The sequence below is a fragment of the Papaver somniferum genome, chromosome 7 (assembly GCF_003573695.1).
Source record: "Papaver somniferum cultivar HN1 chromosome 7, ASM357369v1, whole genome shotgun sequence".
NCBI classification, from domain to species: Eukaryota; Viridiplantae; Streptophyta; class Magnoliopsida; order Ranunculales; family Papaveraceae; genus Papaver; species Papaver somniferum.
Window position 1 is genome coordinate 7,444,148 of NC_039364.1, and position 21,198 is coordinate 7,465,345.

The 21,198-nt window shown below is 40.5% G+C and overlaps 1 pseudogene; it reads left to right on the plus strand.

Annotated features, from left to right (window-relative positions):
- Positions 1-18,484: 18,484 nt before the first annotated feature.
- Positions 18,485-19,903, plus strand: LOC113294001 (annotated as a pseudogene).
- Positions 19,904-21,198: the final 1,295 nt, after the last annotated feature.

Below are 21,198 nucleotides of genomic sequence, written 5' to 3' on the forward strand. Positions count from 1 at the left end.
AAAATTAAGATTATTTCGAGCAATTCTTTCGTTCGTCTCAGCTATCAGCTTGAGGGATTCCTCTAAAGAAAGTTTTCTTTCGTCATAAACTAAGTTATTCATCTCAGCTATCCTACGTGTCGACTCTTCTAATTTCCTGAGAGACTCTTCTAAAGGAGAAATATAAGAATTTTGTTCATATGATTGGTACTTATGTGGATAGTAATTGGGCTCACCATGGTATGGACCATAATCTTAAAAAGGCTGATGTTCCCAACCACTATTCACACTATGGTCAAAGTAGTAACGTCCATTTTGAAACTCAGTCGGATATTCGTTGTATTGGCTATTGTAATACCAGATCGACATTCTACTGCAGGGGTGTGAGTTGTCACACAAAATAAAACCCACTGACAGGGGATTCGTGGGTGGATAGAGTCTTACCTACCGTACCAGACGGGCGATGAACCGTTGAATTCGACTCAGGCCACCGACTCCTATGTCAGTGTACGAACCCGAGGGGCCGAGACAGTATCGTAACTGTCGTCCTTCCGTACAAACAGTTTATATTTAATTTTAACCCTTCCTTAGGGTTTAAAAATAAAAATGCCCATGTCCAAAAATAAAAATGTCCAAAAAGAAAAAGAGAAATTACAAAAATAAAACCCTATTTATAGTTTCTAAAAATAAAACAAAATAACTATATACAAAATATTCTTCTTCACTCCTTTCAGATTCCTCTTTTCTTTCCTTATTTGGCGATGCTTTCCTTTTATAGTACTTTTCTTTCCTTATAGCTTCGCTCCAAATCAGAAAAGAATCGAAAAATACCAAAACGCGTAAAAAAGAACAAAAAAAATAAATAATAAAAATAAAATTAAACCTAAAACAAATCTAAATACAAATCCGCGTCGGCGGCGCCAAAAATTGATGTAGTTTTTTAAGTGTTAAATAAAGTTCGTTCAACTCGGACTTGTGTAGACTCAATTTCAGACTTAATAATAGAAAACAATAAAAATAAAGAAAATATATACACAAGAAAAATAAATAATAAAAATAAAATTAAACCTAAAACGAATCTAAATACAAATCCGCGTCGGCGGCGCCAAAAATTGATGTAGTTTTTTAAGTGTTAAATAAAGTTCGTTCAACTCGGACTTGTGTAGACTCAATTTCAGACTTAATAATAGAAAACAATAAAAATAAAGAAAATATATACACAAGGTTTGTCACAATGTCGAGAGATTACTGAGACTCAGGATTCCACCAAACCTCATACCATGTGGTTCAAAAATCAATTCTTAGACAATTATAGCTCTTGTTTATTGACTCTAATTCTTTGCCAGGGTAGATTTTAAAAAGATTAACTGTAAATCACTAGCATGATGCATCAAAAGCACTTAGACCAAGCATACATCATCATACGACTTCACAACTAATTAAGAAAAATCATAAAACGATTAAATTAATGCAAAAAGTCATAAAAAGAATTAAATATAATTACTACACGTATGAAATATGGCTTCCTCCATCATCTCAGTGTTGGGGTTTAGATCCTCATATTAATCATGATCTCAAAATATGTGTTTGTTGCTCAAAAGATGATTAAAAGAGTGAAAAGTAATAACACGGACTGTTTGCAACAATGTATTGGTGTTGCAAAACAGTTGTTACAATGGAACTGTTACAGAAAAACTGTTGTTTTGTCGCTGATTTTAAAACCCTAGAATAAGACTGCCCTGAACAGCTTAATGTTCTTCAGCTGTTAAACAGCGACACTTTTCTGCGACTGTCTAACGAGGGTCAATGTTCTTCAGTTGTTCTTCTTCTTCAACAGCAGCAGCAGCAGAAACAAAGTTTGGTAAAGCTCTGATTTCTTCTTCTCTGTCTCTCCTTAGGTTCCCAAACTCTCGACACCTCTTCTATATGACCCAAGACATCAATTTATATCAAAAATACCGATTAAATCTCTCCCAAATCTTCCAAAATCTCTTTCCTTCTCTTCACGGCCAACTTGCGACAATTTCTTGTTTTAGGCTTTCTACGCGTTTCTGAGCTTTCCTTTTTATTCTAAACTCTTCCTTAGATAGATACAAATCTTTGGGAAGGTTTACAGCGTTTTAATCACTCTAAAATTTCCTAAAACATGTCACACACGTGACTTTCCATATTTTCTTGTTGTGAGAAAAATCCGTCGTTTGAGCCCAATCTAATCGATTTAAACACCCATATCAGATTCCTAGACTCATAAGGAGTCTATCCTATGAAAATCATAGGTTTAATCGACCTCAAACTCCTCCAAATCACGATTTCCAAAACTGCTCTTTAACTACACTTTTTCCCCGCCAAAACCTGATTTTTGAATGTTGAAGATGGTTGCCCCTTATCCAGAGTAGGGGTGCGATTAGCAGATGCCTGGAAATGGGATGTCCCTTAGTAATTAGGTTACCCCTTATCTAAAGTGAGGGTCCGAATAGCAAATTTCCTCCTATGAACGCAAAAAACACTTTTCGAGCCAATTTCGCCGTAAAATCTTATTTTTCCAAAAAAACCTACAAATACATAAAAAGCCAAAATAAATACAAAATCGAGCACTAACAATATATACAATTGAGATTATATAAGACACAAAAATGTGTCTATCAATTTGGTGCACTCAAATTTTTGTTCGGTAACACAGAGCTTATAATCTTTCGTTCTAACTAGTTTCCCAAGGTGTACGGAGGTAAGTTCAAAAGCCTTAATTTGATGATATTGGTTACTTAAATTTGTCTACCGAGATTGAATCAGGTTCACCTTTCAACAATTTCTCCTGATTCTTTTGCAGAATTTCGCGGGGCACCTTATCTATGGGGAGTATATAGAAAGAGAACTGTTCCTGTGTAATTCCTCCTCTACATTCTTGTAAGCACCAGTAGTTACCATAAGCCTATCAGCCTTGCACTATTGTCTCTGTAAGTATTTCCTGGGAAGTGAAGAATGGTCACTTGGTCGTGTACTGGGACTGTTAACTCAGTTAGGGCTTCATACATATTGTAAATGCTGCACAAACTAGTATTTGTTTTGGAGTTTAGAGAGTGTCCTGTTTCCTCGAGTTGAACTCTAATAATGATGGAATGGAAGATAATTTCTTGAAGTGTTAAGTGTTTGATCTTCTTTTCTATTTCATGGTTTGTTTGTTTTTGTTGAAGTTTTCTTGTTTGTGTAAAGTGTAAACTTCTGATACCTTTCCCCCTTGATCTGTTATAGGTAACAGTTTCTGCGATAAAGGTGGCATAGCGTCGTATTTCACTCAGTTAGAGTATGCCTTCTAGTCTCAGAGTGTTTGGACCTCTTTTAGGATTTAATTTTCTGTTTACACAGTGTTGTCTTTACAGTTGTAATCAAGAAAGATTCATTGTTACAGAAAGTATATCTTGCTTATGCAATTGCTTTGTTTGATTTATGAGCATACTTGTACTTTTGCAGCCAGCGGCGGTGGCTCTCAGTAATGGCTTGATAACATTTACATTATTACTTCAGCGTTATTTTGAGCACCTTCTTTCACTTTTTTTTTGATGTACATTCAACTTTTCTATATTTAACTGTGCTTTTCCTCTGCCTTTGATATCCTCGCAGAAATTTCAGAAGAAGCTCATGGTGTGACATCTGAGACGATTCGAGATTTTCTTGAAACAGAACAGGGGTATACTTTTTTTTGTGAAATAAGACTTATCGCAACCACAAACCACCACCACCCCAAAGGTATTTATTTCATATGTTAAGTCGATCAGTAACCACAATTTAGCAAAATTCAAAGTCAAAGTGATGTGAACCATTGAGGCTTCGGCTCATTTGGGTTCTCAAACAAGTTTTTGTGAGAAACTTTTAAATGTGAACAACAAAATGGCTGGCCATTTATGTTTTATGATTGAGACCTTGTGTCGACTACCCGTTAAAAGTTTGACCGTCTTCAAGTGTGTATCGAAATCGTAGAACAAACTATTTTCTCATGTCTATTCTTAGAATATACAGGGGAAGAACTCGTAGACTTTCAGATGAACGGTGTTTTTCTGGTACATGGAAAAGTACGTGTTACTGTGTAGCCTATTATTCCTACTTGCACTATGCTTAGCTGTTGATTTTGTTCAAGTGTTGGATTTATATGTTCAAACTTTTAAAACCAGCATTAGAAATTCAGTACTCGTTAACATCTTATAAGCTATATACAAATATTCTTTGTATTATTTCTATATCTAGAGAAGCTATCATAGACTTTATTGTTTTGTTTCGCACCAGATGACAAGTTAGTTTGGGGAATTTTAATTTTCAGAGTGATGGGAGAAGTGGAAAAGTCTTGGATGTTTGAAAAAGATAGATTTGGTAAAGTATATACATAGATGGGGTCCTTGAGGTGTTGCTGGCTTTGGCTGCCATCAAGCTCGGATCTTCTTTAAATTGGTCAGCAAGAAGAGTTGTCCTTTTGAAGCCTTTGGAAATTCATATTCAATTTCAGGTGTCATAGGTAATCGTTTTTTCCCTTTTTCTTTAGATTCTTGCAATTGTTTCTGATCATAAAATAATAGGTTCATAAAATAGAATTACAGTCCCTAACGTGATCGAATGAGATTTATTTCCTTGCATTTTGTCATCTTAACTAAATACATACTTACCACTTGCTGCTGTGAATGCTTCCCTTATTATAATACTTTAAATGATGCTTTAGGTGCTTGTTTGATTAATATTTTTAGTGCCAGCCAGACCCTTACATGAATTATGTTACCACTCATGTTATAAATCCAGCATAATCAACAAAGGATGGTGTTTCAGAGTGGATAGAAATCTTGATCACATGTCCTCGTTTATAGATTATGTGATATGTGAGAATTGGTAAGCCACGGAGTTAAAGATGCATTTTATCTAGAAAATACTGTCCAAAGGATAACAATTCTAAAACTTTCTTCGCTGACTATTAAGTTTCAGTTTTTTCTCCCACACTATTTTCCCAATTCCTTTTTTGACTCACTATTTCACTTGAATGACTAAACTGAAAATCACTTTTTCTAAGGGTTTAATGAAACTGCGGGTGCGATTGACTTTTTTATGCTTGCTTGTGTATGTACGAGTGATCAAATGTGTTTGGTGTTGACAAATTCTGAACATAATCATATAAATTCTTTAAACTATACATGTGTGAATACCAGCGAATCTATGGTGCAATGGTAGCACGTCTGACTTCAAGGCAGAAAATGCGTGTTCGATTCACGCCAGGTTCACTAATTTACATTTTTCATCAATTCTCTCTTTGTAGCGCAAATTATTTAAATGTGTGAAATTGGGGGTGAAGGTTCATATGGAACGGTGACGTGTTTCATTAATGCAAATTATCTTTAACTATATGTGCATCTTAAATCCCAATAATCCCGATTAGTTCACCGGGACCCTAAACCTACCGATATTATTGGTTACGGATGTAGAACTACTGAAAATATGGAAATAAGAAGGTATGCGTACCGACTCAACTGTATTGGTTCTGGATAAGTGGTACGCATACCGGCATAGCTCTATGGTTCGACAATTTTGGGTATGCATACCTAAATCATTTGTCCGTGAATTGGATTTTTATGGTATGCATACTCGGTATGTACACCGGGGGTATATCTCTAGCAATGTGAACCGGTGTATGTATCGTGTCATCTCCGATTATCTCGTGTATATCCCTAGCTCAATCTGATTCGTGTCGCATAAGTTGATTGATGACTAGAAATTTACCGATTTTGTGCACTTAATCGTATTTCCTCATTCTCGTTTTAAAAAAGGATTCCCGATTTGGAATTAGATCGATTTTGTAAGTCAAAATTAGAATCTTCATACGAGGGTTTAGTCTTGATATAATGTCAAAGCCTTGTTTGTTTTCTATTCATTTTGAGAAACTTAGAGTCTTTATTTGAATCCTAAAACTACTGATATTGTTCATAATAACAGACTTTGCAAACTCAATAAGTTGTCTTACAAGTGTTTTAGAGAGTTAATCAAATTCCAAACATATCGTAGAAAATAGTTTGAGTGCATCTGAAAATATTCGACAGGGATGGTTTGCATAACGGGTATGTGTACCAACCCGATTCATGAACTCAGAACACAAAGGTATACGTACAGGTGTTGATGGTGGTTTTTAGCTTAGGGTTTAAATAATAAAACCTTGCATCTGATATGATGTCACTCTGCAAGGAAACAATGCCGTGAGTGCTAACCTCTCCAACGACATATTTATTGAGTCGTTCAATATATCTACATGAAATTTATCCAGACTGGTGAATGTAGCAACCATCCCAGATGTTCTGTAAATTTCGGCGCCTTGCCTATATTTAAGTTCCTTTGAATGCCTTCTATGTTATGTTCTCCGGCTGAACCTTTAATGTTGATATGGCATGACGACTTGTGTTCACTCGTAGAAGAGTAGCAAGAATCTCCAAATATCAGGGATACGATCTTTGCATAAGGTATTCAATCAGAAAAGCATGCTGCTCACTGGCAATGAACTTAAAAGAACTTTGTGTCAACACATAGAATTCAATCAATTATCCTGACTAACTTGCAGAAGTTAGGGTTTCACACCTCGCGCAGTATACCAGACCTTGCTTGTCAAAATTAAGACTAGGCAAACTAGGTAATTAATCCTCCATGGATTAGCAGGTGCAAAACCTCGCCCAGAATCAGAAAAACATGGAGCCGCAGCAGCAATGGGAGGCGTGGCCATTCTTTAGGCCAGCTGGCGCCACTTGCCGTTGGCCACGCTCCATCCTAATTTGGACCTATTTCCCTTGACCAATCAGGTCGCTTTAAACTTTCCACACGTACATAAGTTGTGGCTGGGCCCATGCTTGCCGTCCCCACTACCCATCGACCAATCGGGTCGCTCAAAGCCGCCACACTCTCGCCAAAAGTATAGCCACGCCCATGCTTGGCCGGACCTCTTTTAATCGACCAATCAGGTCGCTCTAAACCCGCCACACTCTCACTAGAATTGTATCCGCGCCTTATGTTTGGCCGGCCCCCTTTTCGTGGCCAATCAAGTTTCTCTAAACTTGCCACCATACATTAAAGGCCAAACGCACCTTGCCGCGCCACAATACTAACTGGCAAGCCAAACGCGCCATGCCACGACAACGTATTGATCGGCATGCCAACATGCCACTCTACCGCGGTAACATGCCAACATGCCACTCTACCTCGAATATGCCAACATGCCACTATGTCGCGGTAAGATGCCACTTCGTGGCAACCTTCCATAAATAGCCACCAGACGGCAATCTCTACTCCTGTGGCTGTTTCCACACTACGGCCTTGCCATAGTTACTTTGGTATAGCCATGGCGCCATTCGCGCAAAAGTATCGCCATGCCGTGGATGCATGCCACACGCACCAATTAGGGTTTCGACATGCCAAACCCTAATTTAGGCAAGTTGCTACCAAAGCCAAATAACGTTTCCCAAAGCAATGGGATTGATGTCGCAACATTGCCAATGTTTCCACGCCGCATGTGGGTCCAACACCACAACGCCAAACCCTATCTTTGGCCATGCCACCAAGCCCTAACTTTGGCCAAAAAGACAAATCTTATCTTTGGCCGTGCTACAACGCCACAGGAGAAGCCATGCCACAACGTCACTGGCATGCCACTATGCCACGGCTACTGTCACACCGCTATGCCACGGCTACTGGCACACCGCCATTCCACGGCTACTGGCACGCTGCCATGACACGGCTACGCCATTGGCATTATCTATGCCACGTATACACCACTGGAATGCCACTAGCAAGTCGCTATGCCAATGGTGCCACTCCGATATACAACAAGATGCATCCATAATCAATGGACATCCTTCCTCATGAAATACAATCTCGACCATCCAATCTCGCCACCAAACTGACAGACTTGTGGTAAGTTTCAGACGACCAGCTGCCTAAATCTAGTGGCCATGGTTACGCCAGGCGCCACTTGCATCAACGTGCCACTGGCATGCACGAGCCATGCCAGCATGCTACATTGCCATTGGCGTACACCAAAACGTCACTATGACAGGCGCCAATACAAGGTAGCCATAATCAACGGCTACCCTCCTTCATGAGATGCGATCTCAGCCACTGAAGTTCGCCACCGAACTGACAAACCTGTGGAAAGTTTTATGCGACCAGCCAAAACGAGCCTAATAATATTACATGCTATTTTCCTGCGGTAAGTCCCTTGACTTTGACTTGCCACACGTAGCGAATTTCTACATGTTTTCCACGAAAACACTCGAGACATCAAACATTGTCACAAACTGGGGGATGCTCATCAGGTTATTGGTCTGGCGGTTTACAGCGTGCGGCGTGCAATACGCCCGTTACAAGAAAGTGTCATGAAGTGGGACAATTAGTGCTGGTGAAAAGTAACGGTGTAAACGAAATCATTTCCTTCATCATGGAATCATAATGTCCGATGGTTACACGAATTCACTTCCTTCATCATGGAAGCATAACGCCTGACGGTTACCTGTTACTCTTTTCTTCCACCACACAATCGCTTCCACTTCCTACGAGACCAGGGTACGTTTCAATATGACTTGTATAAATAGGTTTCACCTATTTCCACCAAAGAACAAGTTTTGGTCGGAAAAAATACAGTATCTAGAAATCACCTGGTAGCTTTCCATTCTTCTAGCCAGTTCTACTTTCAGATACTAGTCATACACAACCACATCTTCATAATCAACTATTCTGGCCTCAACACTCTCTTTGCTTCCCTCCCTAAGACCAACCCTTCTCCTTCATTTTGTGACCTAAGCAAGCCTAGAACGACCATTTCTTGGTTTAGGCCTGGATTATACAGATTGATATCTCGAATCAAAAGTACTCCCGTGTAGTACATTGTTTAGGGTTTAGATTCGTTTCTCATCCACACACCCAAAATTACCAAATTCAGCAGAAACAGTTTTCACCCACAAACAATTGGCAACCACAGTGGGAGATTAATCTCTCGGTTGCAATATCAATTTTCAATTTTCAATTCCCAATTTTATTTTTCAACCTCGATCTTAAGATGGTAGAACTCAGGTCCGGATCAGCAACAAACCCTGAGAACACTAGCGTTGAAATCATCCCCAGTACTAACTCTCCTTCCAGTGGCATTAATACGCCACCAACCAACAACAGCGGCGCGAAAAATGTTCCTTCAGGTGTTACACCTCCGATAACCAGAGCCAGAGCCGTTGCCTCCACTCCCAACGTTTCTTCAAGTGTGACGCCTCCAACCGTCACCAGAGCCGTTACTACTTCACCATCAGGACGAGAGACAGGAGGAGCCAGAAGAAACCGATCTCCTCTTACCACTGTTGATTTGATGGAAAGACAAAAGGTTCTCGTAAGGCTCATACAGACTTGGCTACAACTCAGAAAGAGATACCTATTTTCCTCAATAGACTAATGGAGCGTCTACCACAAGAGTCACGTCAACCCCAGATGGAGCTGACAAGGAACATTTTTAACATCCGGCGCAGGCACTTCAGCAGGACGCCCGTTTATAGATGAAGAGGTTCGCGTTGCTCTTGAATGTCCAGTAGAAAAGAATCATCAATCCAATTTTGTCACACGTGAAGATCAGGTACGACTTCTCTAATATCGAGGCAAAGAAAATCAACAACCCTCCTGAGTTCACAGAGACCCTCTTCCCGTCAGGAGCTGTATGATTTATGGGGACTTCGACTACAAAATTGTGCAGTCTATGATGAAACTTTTATGTGAGATTTTGTATTTCTCCAAGGCGCAGCATCAAGACATATTTGCAGCCCTCAACCGCACTGCATCAGGAAAGCAGCTGTTTCCAGCCACGGAAGCCTTTCCCAAACCTCAACCTCTCCTGGAAAGCACGTTTGATAGATGCAACTGGGGACTTCTAACCATTGTTCACTTGAAGGATGTCGAGTTTTGACAGCATGCTGATTGACGCGGCCTCCGCCTTCAACATTGTAACCGTCAAGGCTCTGAGAGCAAGGGAAAATCAAACAGAAGAAGCGTATTCTTTCCCATGAGGAGAAAAACACGACTTGCCGACCAGAAATATTTGTGCCGTCTTCCCATGTGCCATATCGTATCAAGTCGTTTTTCGAAGTCAAGGGTTAATAGCGCCCTCATTGGAGTTTTCTCCAGAAGCCGCCTCAACGTTCTCTCCAGAAGTTGCTCCGCTTCAACGTTCTCCAGTAGAGGCTCCGCTTCGACGTACGCTCCAGCAGCCGCTCCGCTTCAGCATTCTCTCCATAAGCTGCTCCAAGATCTAAAGCCGAAGCTTCAACGTTTTGCACCATAAGTTTCAACGTCCTCTCCAAGAGCCGAAGCCGCTTAAACGCCTCATTCCTGCCAAGGATCGTGCCGTAGCCGCCACACTCCTTTCTTCCAAGGTTCGTTCCCGTAGCCACCAGACTCCTCCCTGTCAAGGATCGTGATCACAACCATCCAAGGATCGTAGTTGTGGCCACTTTTTGATCCATCTCGCCAAACCTCGTGGTCGTGGACAGTTTACTCGCTTACGCATCCAGCCGATCCCTTTGCTTCCATGGACGCCCATGCAAATCCAGCCAACCTTTTTTGGTTCCCACGACGATGTAGTCTCTTCTGATCATATCTGTTGCCAAGAACTATTGTTTCTCGTTTGTCGATACCAGCCAGAGATTTACCATAGAAACAACCACTACAAAGTTTCACGTGGAAGAAGTAAAAGAGTCACCAGTACAGATACAAGATGATGTCTTTATCGTGGTCCAGTCATCGACCATACAAGATAGAAACATGTAAACTACACTTGGGGACTGAGGCTCTACACGGGATCCCTTCACTGTCAAAGCTCAGAAGACACGGTTAACCAAAAATTCATAGCCATGACAAGGTCATCCACCCTTCAAAGGTGTAGCGCAAGAATATCATCACCTCTCTGTCTAGAAGGTGCATGCAACACTTTACGAGGCCGCGACAGATCCCAAGCCTTCTCAGAGAAAACAACTTCAGTAACTAAAGAGAAGTGCAACTGGGGACTGCTCATCAAGGTCCATCCCAGACAACAATCAAGCATTCATGAGATAACTCCAGAGACGTGGCTGAAACATTTTTCTTGAAGAGACAGAGGGAGCCACGATTAACGACATAACTCTCTCACTTCTACCTCTTCGTTATCCAGAATGTTTCGTCCATATGATATTCCAAGCATCCAGCATCACATCCAAGAGAGTATGATAAGATTGTATCAAATCCCACAGGCGTGAATTCAAGGAGATGCAATTAAAGTATGCTGCACCTGGGGACTGGAGTATCCTTCATGTTTAGAAGCTTAAACGCAGTCACCAGCTTACCAGTGAATGCAGCAGAAGCACATCTTCCACGAGAAAATAGGCTCAGGATAATTACATATGGGGACTACCAGAATGGGATGCCTTCACTTCCCTCAACCAGGTTATTCCCAATTTCAACATCATCACTGTCGAAGCTTTACGAGCTACAAGAATTTCTCAACATGAATCCGTACACGTGCATCAAAGACTCCAAAAGCACGCCATAGAGATACATTCACATATCCGGCCATGCCATCGTATCTAACAGAAGTATAACTGGGGACTGCTCACAACATCCCGTTCCATACAATAGTCCAAGATTCAGAAGATGGTTCAAAGGATGTCGTTTGAAACTAAGTCCTTGAAGACTTGATAGCAGCACATCAACAACGGAGCGTCTCTCGACTCATCTATTTCACCCAATGGCTCCGGAAGATTTTGACCATACAAGCATCCACAACATATCATCATCGCAATCATAAAGTCTAGGTAGCAAATAACCTAAAGTCAAGGATTAACCAACAACGCAACCACAATCTCCAAGATTATCCCTGACATTATTTCATCCATCCATCCCAAAAGTTCAATGGAGTTTGGTAAATTTTGGAATCCACTGGAGAGGTCAGATACTCATTCTTCTGGAGTCAGAACCTTATTACACATTCTGGAGAAGATCTATGGCACTGTTGGGTGGATACATGCGAGAGCACCTACTTTGAGTTCTCCTGTCTCGCCTTGATGCTGATGATAACTATTGGAGATTTCATTTTTTGCCATTAATTCTCTCTCTACCACCGCTAAAAAATGACGAATAGGAACCGGATACTGCATATGAAAGCACGAAACCGGACGAACAACAAAAAACATAAGAGGGTCGATACCCCTTTTCATACGAACGCAGTTTCTAGAGTTTGAACAGAATAAGGATTCCTTATTGATCCATGAACGGGAACATATGACTGGGCGCACCACACTCATGCTCCATATCCGAACAAGTAGTGTGCCAATACCTCCGCTTCATGACCGAACCAGCAGCGCGCCACAACGAGGAACACCAGTCACTCAACCTGCAACGCTCCATGGCTCCAGCACTCCGTGGTCAAGCCAAATCTCCATGGCTCCAGCAATTCTTCGTCAAGCCAACTCTACATTCCTCCAGCACTCTATGGTTAAGTTAGCGCCAACGCTCCAACATTCCGTGATCCAGCCAGCAATCCTTCCAAGTGTCATTTCCACCGTTCCACGGACTTAAGCCATCAGCGCCACCATCATCATTTGAAGCCAAAGTTCCAGCTCTATCATCACCGCTTGGTAGCTAAATTTGTAGTGTCATCATCACCGTTTGGTAGCCAAAGTTCCAGCGTTATCATCACCGTTTGGTAGCTAAAGTTCCAGCGCCATATTTTCACCATTCCATGGACTGAAGACAGTTTCCACCATTTCATGGAATGAAGCCAGTTTCCACCATTCCATGACCTATCTAGCTCCATCTTGGCCGTTCAAAGCAGCGCCATCTCCACCAGCCAAGGAAGCGTCATCTTGGCCGTTCAAACCAGCGCCATCCACCGTTCCACGAATCAGGAGCCAGTCGTGCAATCTCTGCTTTTTCGTGATCTAGCCAACCAAGTGCCATCCACCGCTTCACAGACCTATCCAACAGCACCGCTCCACGGACCTAGCTAACAACGCTCCTCCGCGGATCTAGCCAACAACACCATTCCATGGATGTAGCCAAGCAAGCAGCGCCGTCCGTCATTCATCCATCATTCAAAGCCAACAACGCCTTCTACCTTTCCTAGCCAACCAGCGCCCGTTCCGTGGACCAAGTTGCAATGTCACATCCGCCGATCAATAACCAAAGTTGCATCGCTGATGCCAATACCCCATGGCCAAGCCAAATTACGCAGAGCCGACAACACAGGGATTACGGATTCCTCATGTCTTCCACTAAAGGTTAGTTGAATTTCCTCATCAATCTCTTGACGTCTTGCCCTTTCGATTTTACTTTTGTTTGTCACCATATTATGCTTTCCCCGAAAAAATGCCACTGTTACGTGCTAAGCATGGGACTTAATGTTGATGGTGGTTTTTAGCTTAGGGTTAAAATCGTAAAACCTTGCATCTGATGTGACCTCACTCTGCAAGAAAACGGTGCTGTCAGTGCTAATCTATCCACCGACATATTTATTGAGCCGTTCAATATATCTACATGAAATTTATCCAGACTGGTGAATGTAGCAACCATCCTAGATGTCCTGTAAATTTCGGCACCTTGATTATATTTAAGTTCCTTAGAATGCCTTTTATGTTATGTTCTCCGGCTGAACCCTTAATGTTGATATGGCATGACGACTTGTGTTCACTCGTAGCAGAGTAGCACGAATCTCCAAATATCAAGGATAGGATCTTTGCATAAGGTATTCAATCAGAAAAGCATGCTGCTATCTGGCAATGAACTTAAAAGAACTCTGTGTCAACACATAAAGTTCAATAAATTATCCTGACTAACTTGCAGAAGTTAGGTTTTCGCGCCTCGCGCAGTATACCAGACCTTGCTTGTCAAAATTAAGACTAGGCAAACTAGGTAATTAATCCTCCATGGATTATCAGGTGCAAAACCTCGCCCAGAATCAGAAAAACAGGGAGCCGCAGCAGCAATGAGAGGCCTGGCCATGCTTTAGGCCAGCTGGCGCCACTTGCCATTGGCCACGCTCCATCCTAATCCGGCCTTATTTCCCTCGATCAATCAGGTCGCTTTAAACTTGCCACGCGCACATAAGTTGTGGTTGGGCCCATGCTTGCCGTCCCCACTTCCTATCGACTAATCGGGTCGCTCTAAAGCCACCACACTATCTTCATAAGTGTAGCCACGCCCATGCTTTGCCGACCCTCTTTTAATCGACCAATCAGGTCGCTCTAAAGCCACCACACTCTCACCAGAAGTGTAGCCGCGACTTATGTTTGGCCGGCCCCTTTTCGTGGAAAATCAAGTTGCTCTAAACTTGCCACCATACATTAAATGCCAAATGCACCCTGCCGCACCACCATACTAACTGGCAAGCCAAACGCGCCCTGCCACGACAACATATTGATCGGCATGCCAACATGCCACTCTACCGCGGTAACAGCCAAGATGTCACACTAACGCGGTAACATGACAACATGCCACTCTGTCACGGTAACATGCCACTTCGTGGAAACCTGCCATAAATAGCCACCACACGATAATCCCTACTCTTGTGGCCGTTTCTACACTATGGCCTTGCCATAGTTCCTTTGGCATAGCCATGGCGCCATTCGCACAAAAGTATCGCCATGCCGCGGCCGCATGCCACACGCACCAATTAGGGTTTGGCATTTGGGAAAGTTGCTACCAAAGCCAAATAACATTTCCCAGAGCAATGGGATTGATGTGGAAACATGGCCAATGTTTCCACGCTACATGTGGGTCCAACACCACGGCGACAAACCCTAGCATTGGCCATGGCGCCAAACCCTAGCTTTTTCCATGCCACCAAGACCTAATTTGGGCCACATAGCCAAATATTAAATTTGGTTGTGCTACAACGCCACAGGCGTGGCCATGCCACAACGGCACTGGCATGACGCTATGCCACGTCTACTAGCACACCGCTATGCCGCGGCTACTGGCACACTGCTATTCCACGCTACTAGCACACCGCTATGCCACGGCTACTGGCATGCCGCTATGCCACTTCTACTGGCATGTCGCCATGCCACGGCTACTGGCACGCCGCATGCCACGACTACGCCATTGGCATGGTGCTATGCCACGGCTATGCCACTAGCATGCCGCTATGCCAATAGATCCACTCTGCTATACAACAAGATGCGGCCATAATCAATGGCCATCTTTCCTCATGAGATGCAATCTCGGCCATCCAAGATCGCCACCAAACTGAAAGACTTGTGGTGAGTTTCAGGCGACCAGCTGCCTAAATTTAGTGGCCATGGCTACGCCAGGCGCCACTTGCAGTAACGTGCCACTGGCATGCACGAGGCATGTCATCCATGCTACATTTCCATTGGCGTACACTAAAACGCCACTACGCCGTTATCAGGCGCCAATACAAGGTAGCCATAATCAACGACTCTCCTTCATGAGATGCGATCTCAACCACTAAAGTTCGCCACCGAACTGACAAACCTGTGGAAAGTTTTAGGCGACCAGCAAAAACGAGCCTAATAGCATTACATGCAGTTTTCCTGCGGTAAGTCCCTTGATTTTGACTTTCCACACGTAGAGAATTGCTACATGTTTTCCACGAAAACACTCGAGACATCAAACATGTCACAAACTGGGGGATGCTCATCAGGGTATTGGTCTGGCGGTTTACAGCGTGCAATGCGCCCGTTAAAAGAAAGTGTCATGAAGTGGGACAATTAGTGGTGGTGAAAAGTAATGGTGTAAACGAATTCATTTCCTTTATCATGGAAGCTTAATGTATGACGGTTACACGAATTCACTTCCTTCATCATGGAAACATAACGCCTGACGGTTACACGTCACTCTTTTCTTCCACCACTCAATCGCTTCCACTTCCTACGATACCAGGGTATGTTTCAATATGACTTGTATAAATAGGTTTCACTTATTTCCATCAAATAACAAGTTTTGGTCGGCAACAATACAATATTTAGAAATCACCTGGTAGCTTTTCATTCTGCTAGCCAGTTCTACTTTCAGATACAAGTCATAAACAACCACACCTTCAAAATCAACTATTCTGGTCTCAACACTCTCTTCGCTTCCCTCCCTAAGACCAACCCTTCTCCTTCACTTTGTGACCAAAACAATCCTGGAACGGCCATTTCTTGGTTTAGGCCAGGATTGTACAGATTGATCTCTCGATCAAAAGTACTCCCGTGCAGTACATTGTTTAGGGTTTAAATTCGTTTCTCATCCACACACCCAAAATTACCAAATTCAGCAGAAACGGTTTTCACCCACAAACAACAGGGCACGTGTATCTCAAGGAAGTTTCTTAATTAAGTAACTTTAGTATGCATACCGGGTATGCTTACCATAAAAGGCCAATTCACGAACAAATGATTGAGGCATCTAATGTCAGTCTTTGTTCATTATAATTCGTTTTCAAAAACTCGATTTTTGTTCGTCAAATTTCACAAGTACAAAATCTAAACTTCTAATTAGAATTTAAATCGACTCCCTGATCACATTCTTCGGAATTTCTACCAAGTCAAATTTCGATAATTATATCAGCAACAAAAAATTTGGTTTGGAAGGAAAAAAACATTTACGAAGTTGAGGAAGAGGATTTTCCGGGACAATCTTCAGTTCATCGTGGGTAAAAACAAATCTTATACCGAGTGTCCAAGTTTTAATGTTAGAATCCAGTTTATTATGAATTATTTTTTGGAAAATCGGCCTTTAGATTTTTTTCGAGGAATCATTAGTTCGATATAGGTCAAGAATATTGTCCATATTATCATTTAATAACCTCTTCTAATAAGTCGAAATCTTCACCTGGCTCTAAACCTACATATGTTTCTCAGATTACCCTTAATGACCTCTTCCACTAAGTATAGAATCTTCACTGGAGCTATAAACAGACAAGTGTTTTTCATATTATCCTTAATGGCCTCCTCTACTAATCAAAATATTCATCGAAATCCTAAATCTACCGATGTTGTTTATATTATCCTTAATGACCTCTTTTCCTAAGTCAGAATCTTCACTGAAGCTCTAAATCTACCAATATATGTTATATTATCCTTAATAATCTCTTCTTCCACTAACTCAGAATCTTCATTAGAATCATAAACCTACCAATATTGTTCATATTATCCTCAATGCCATCTCCTACTATGTCGGAATATACACCTGAGCACTAAACCTACCAATGTTTGTAAGATTTTTTTATTGACCTCTTCCACTTGTAAGTCTGAATCTTCAACGAAACCCTCATCTATAGTCATTAAGTTTTGAAATTTTGTTTAATCTAAAGAGAATAACAGTTCTTGTTTTCATTTCTGATTCATTCTTATATATTTTTCGGATTTATATATAGTTAGATAACAATAGCCAAATTTATTCTGATTTATATATAGGGGTGAGATCCGTTGACATGATTATAATGACACAATGTTGACATGGTCGCACCTTTTGATTTAAAACATCTAAACGACGATCAATTTGAAGTTAAGATTTTGGTGACATGTTCCTTCTATAAAACTCTACATTCCTACAAAAAATGAGAGTATTTCAAATTACGAAACTTTGGATTTTGGTCTTACGAAGGTTCAAAAGAAACATACTTGTGTTCAAAAGAAACACACTTGTCTTAATCCGTATGATAATCCTTTACTAATTGTCCCGCAATATGTATGAGAATCAATCTCCACCGTCCAATGTTTTTTTATAAAAAACCTAAACTTTTTTCTTCTTCTCACTTTCCTCTTTCTCTTCTCTCCTTTCTCTTTCTCGGCATGTTCTTTCCTCTCTAACTCCGCCATAACCAAAACCCTCTCTCATAACAAATCCTTGTTCATGACCCTAAAAATTCAAAAACTAATCCGAAATCGAAGAAAAGCCTCTAATTGAAACATTCATAACCCTAAAAATTTGATATTGTCCCTGAAATTTTAAAAAAAAAACTTTTTTTTTGTGATTATAATTGTTCTTCGATCTATTAGCCAACGATTGAGGTATAATCCCGAGCTTAATTTGTCGTTATTTTTGATGATCTTGTTTAATTTTGATCTAAAATGGTTTGTTCTCTACTCTTTCTCAGGAAAAAGAAGAATTAATGAACAAGAAGAAGACTATTGGAGCTTCAAAAATGTAGAGTTTCATGAAACCTAACATTGTCTATCTTCTTTGTTGCAATAGATGTTCAATTTTTGTTTTTATTTGTATTTTTCATCTCGATCTTAAACTAGGATTTTTCAATTTGGGGATTTTCTTACTCTGTTAGTGAAGATGATCATTGGCTTCCTACATTTAAGTAAATACCGGTGTGATATATCTATTCAAACTTATAAAATTTGTGTTTGTCTTTGAATAACCAATTTCATATGGTTTTGATGTTGTTTCTTGTTGATTTTTCCAGATAATTGATGAAATGCATACAACTGGAAGATCAAACTAGTAAGAGATTGAAGGATGCTTTCGTTAAGGCATGCTGATTGTGAAGGAGAAAATTAGGGTTTATGTTCAGAGTATGGAAAAAGGCGGGCTGTATAAGGAAGAATTGGAAGTTAAGAAGAAGAATGTGGTGAAGTGAAGAGTATGGCAACTGCTGTGAAAAAGGATGTTTCTTCTGCTGCTGCGGTCGGGCCGGCTAGTGAGAAGAAGAAGGAATGGAAGAAGGGGTTTAAGAAGATTATTTTGAAAGAGGAGTATAATTGTAGGGCAAAGGATTTGGTTGAGATTTTGATGGATGAGAATAGATGGAAGGGTTTTACGCAGAGTAATGCGAAGATAAGTAAGGAAGTTGGTGGGGAGTTTAGTTTTTTTGATGGGTCTGTTACTGGGACTAATTTGGAACTTGAAGATGGGAAATTGATTGCTCAGAAATGGAGGTTTGGGAATTGGGCTGATGGGATTTACTATACGGTAATATTTCTCGTTACTTTGAGTTTATTTTTTGTTATTGAATTGGATTGATTATGGATTTTTGGATATTGATTATTTGTTTGTTGCAGGTGAGGATTACATTTGATGAGCCTGAATCTGGAGTTACTGTGCGCATACTGCAGTTCCCAAGGAAGACAAGATTTCTCTGGTTTATTCTTGTGAACTTAGCTATAGCATCAACAACTCTGCTGCTGGATCTAGGTACAAAACATCTCTTAACATATTAGGATAGAAGAAACGATACTTGTATTCATTTACAAGTCTAAAATTGTCCCTTTTATTACCACTAAACCTTGTCGGAGTAGCTGCATGTACAACTGCTAGTTTATGAACAAACTTCACTTCAACTATTGTGTCCATTCCACCCCCTTGAAGGGTTTTAAAAATTTCTATGCTTGCAGTTTAGGTTGTCCTCAGTTCATTCTTACGTCGTTTCTGTTCTACGCGATTTGTAGTTTATTTACCCGTGTCACTAGTTCTGAAAAATTTGGGTGTTGGTTACGCAGATTTTGCCAGGAAACGAGCTAAACAAAGACTTATGCAACCAAAAAATCTGATGAAAAGTGAGTATTTCTTCGTTGTGTATGCACTTTATAGGTCTGTGCTCTAGATTTCTCAACCATATGCCTTAATATTGGTAGTTCTTGTCTATAATCGTGACAACTAAAATAAAACTTTTTGTTTGTTGTTAATTTTTTTTGGTGTTTCCCTCCAGGTACTTAAAAGGTAACTGAAAACAGATGGTGAAACATTGAAGGTATACAACAATACTCTCTCTGACTTTAGATCTTAATGTTTTTGGGATTCTTCTCTACTATGATCATGTTGATGTGTATTTGTCAAAGAGAATTTGAGTGAATTAAAGTTTAGCGTATTTCTTTTGTTGATTTATGAACAATTGACCGGTTTAATAGAAAAACAGTGGAAAGTGTTGGAGCAAGTTGATGAAGAGCTGATGTAAAGTGATGTAAGAGCAGCATTAAGTCTCGTGAAGGAGTTAGTGGAAAACCTGGTGGTCTTTGCTACTCTGAGCACAACAAGGAAGGTAACTATTTTAGTTTGAAAGGTATCTTCAACTTGCTGCTCTTTTAGGATATAATTCACAAAATTATATTGATTCTTCACCAGTGGGGTCAAAGATCCCATTAGTAGAACACAATTCACAAAACACATCACGTTATATGCATCATATCAATTAAACCCTTCTCTGGGAAGCAGGCACCTATATATTTCATTATCACTATATTATTTTCTCGCAAAATCTTTATTTCATCGATTTGGAGTGACACATTGTCTCTCTATTTAACTGACCAGAAAAATAAATTCATGTTGCAAATTTTGATAGTTCATTTGTTTTATAAATCAAATTTTAATATAGCTGTCATACTTTGCAGGTTGATTGCAAATTTTGATAGTTCATTCGTCTCAAAACGGATTTCAGATATACGCCGAGCCGTTCATATGCACTTTCAGGGTTCAGTTTCAAGAACAGCTCGGCGCATATCTAAGATTTGTTTTGCGCCGAACCATACCTTGTAACCGCCGTAGAAACATGATTTTGACGAATTAAATCAATCAAACCAATCAAAAACATCAAATACGAGATGGGTTTGTAAAACTAACCTTCTTATTCTCATTTTTGGAGTTGGTTCTTCTTCAATCTCTTCTTCCGGTTGATTTTGTGGTTTATTTTGAGTTTCTTCTTCACTCTCTAAATCTTCTTCTTCTTCAATGGGTTATTCAATCGCTCGATTAGAACGAGATACTGGCTTACGGCAAACCATTATATAGATGAGTTTAATCGTCGACTAAATTTTCACAAATCGACGATTAAATTTCGGCGATGATACGATGAAAAAAAAAAGGAGAAGGTGGGTTCGGCTGTGGAGGATGAGGAGGAAGAAGAAGGGGTTGAAACTGATTTTAGGTTTATGATCATAGATTTTTATATTAGGGTTAGGGATAGATTAATAGTAATTTAAAGGATTTAAGGGCATATAGGTAATTGAACCACCCCATAGGGTACCCCTTATAAGGTCACCCAAGTTAGGACTAGTTCTTTGTATGCCTTGAAAGTTTTTGGTATGCCAAATATCATGGTTCGTTTTATAGGCCATTTTCCTATCCAAACCTAACAAGCTCGAGAGAGCGTGGAGGCCCATAAATCAGCCCACGAATAGTCTTAATGGATCTTATCTAAAGATTTCGGTTCTGGTATCAATTTTTGGACATTGACTAACAACAAGTTTTTTTTTT